This window comes from Lithobates pipiens, unplaced genomic scaffold (genome assembly GCF_037356315.1).
Source record: "Lithobates pipiens isolate NorthernLeopardFrog02 unplaced genomic scaffold, aLitPip1_a1.2 Scaffold_8, whole genome shotgun sequence".
NCBI classification, from domain to species: Eukaryota; Metazoa; Chordata; class Amphibia; order Anura; family Ranidae; genus Lithobates; species Lithobates pipiens.
Window position 1 is genome coordinate 537,945,265 of NW_027507903.1, and position 1,763 is coordinate 537,947,027.

Here is a 1,763-nt window from a genome sequence, read left to right on the forward strand (position 1 = left end):
TGCAGAATCATTCAGAGCTTCCTCCTACACTCCATGTGACCATGTGACCTCACATGCTGTGTAAACCTGGCCATTACTGCAGTCTTATCAGCTGAAGCTGATAAGACTGACACAGGCAAACATTAGACAATTGGCACAAGTAAATACTATGAAATAAAACAAGTCAGCTATGAACAGGGAAGCAGGGCTGCCATAGAAACGTTGGATTGAGAAGGAGGCTTGGTTAACAGTACAGGAAGTGCTCAATGTAAGGGCAGAAATACACTCCACTGTGGACTCAGAAAACAATACTTAAGATGATGCTGCCTAACCCCTGCAAACAATTTTTTTTAAAGTTTCTTTAAACAGTAAGTAATATGCGATTTGGGCTGGATTACAGTGGCTATAGTTTGATAATTACTTATTATATTGGACTAAATGAAAAGAAGCATCAGAGTGGAAGAGTTTACTTCCTCTTTAATGGGCAAGGCCATTTCTGATCTAGGCCACTTTTCCTGGACAGCTGCCTCTTTCAGGACTGTTCCCCAATCTAAACAAAAAAGGTTGGCATATGTTGACACTATTTCCCAGGTAACTGAAAGAAGGATTTTTCTCTTCGCAGATTTTTGGATGTTAACCATAAACTGAGGCTCTGGCGCACTCAGCCTACAGCACCTGGTAGTTCCAGGTGGTCATTCATCCGGGTACTAACCAGGCCCGACCCTGCTTAGCCTCCAAGATCGGACATGATCGAGCGCTATTAGGGTGATGTGGCCGTAGGCTTTGGAGTCAGACACATTGGGAATATAGAGCTTGAATTCCCTGTTTCAAGCTGATAGGATACTGCTTTGCAACAGTTTAGAATGAGATTGTGTGAGGTTGTCGGGAAAGATGGTGGCTTTATTCGAGGCTGTTCTTTATGCGCAAAGTTAAATATGAGAGAAACATTTGGCTTTGACTACTTAGATCAGTCCTTTATGGATCGAATACCCTTTTCTGGGTGTACTTATGATCTGACCCAAATATTTTCTTCATGTTTTAAAGAAGATTCCTTATAGGTTGAGAATCCGACCAAGATATACCAGGTAGTCGAATGTGGTGACCATACTTTTGGTCTAAACGGGCTACCGACTGGTCTAACAAGAACAGATTGATTAGGTAATTCATAATCATTATACCTTGGGCCCGAGGTGTAGTAGCTAGATCGGAAAGCAGAGCTACACACTGAAAAAGAAGATTTTCCACTTTGAAAGAAAATATTACTAGTGAGCAAGGAAATGGGCATATGGAGATATGCATCTTCATGCAAAAAAAAAAAGGAGGAAATTATATTCAGCAATTAAATTTTAGATTTTGGAGATCTAGAATGTCCATTTGGATTTAACCAATTCCCAATCTCTGCCCTTACATGGGGGCCACCATGAACACTTTTTGACAAAAGATGGACCAATGCTAGAGAGAAAAATGTATTTTTCTCTGGATCCTTAGGAATGTTTGAACTGAGAAAACGAGGAGGAGGCGGAATCTCTTGAAACTCCAATTTGTACATTGGAGCTATTGAGGAAGTCCCCCATTCGTCTTGACATTCCTTCTGTAGATCCATGAGAACCTCATAAGGAGGCTACAGCATCTTGTAGGCTTCCTCCCTCAAGACCTCATTTGTCCCTGGGGTTAACCCTGAGGATTACCCTTTGAACCTGATGGCGGAGGCCGTCGTGACTGCCTGGAGGCTGATGCCCCGGCACAGAAAGAGTTTTGAAATAAAAAAACACATTTACTCCTTC

General features: G+C 41.9%; 1 pseudogene; it reads right to left on the minus strand.

Annotated features, from left to right (window-relative positions):
* Window positions 1-642: 642 nt before the first annotated feature.
* LOC143965477 (5S ribosomal RNA) lies at window positions 643-761 on the minus strand (annotated as a pseudogene).
* Window positions 762-1,763: the final 1,002 nt, after the last annotated feature.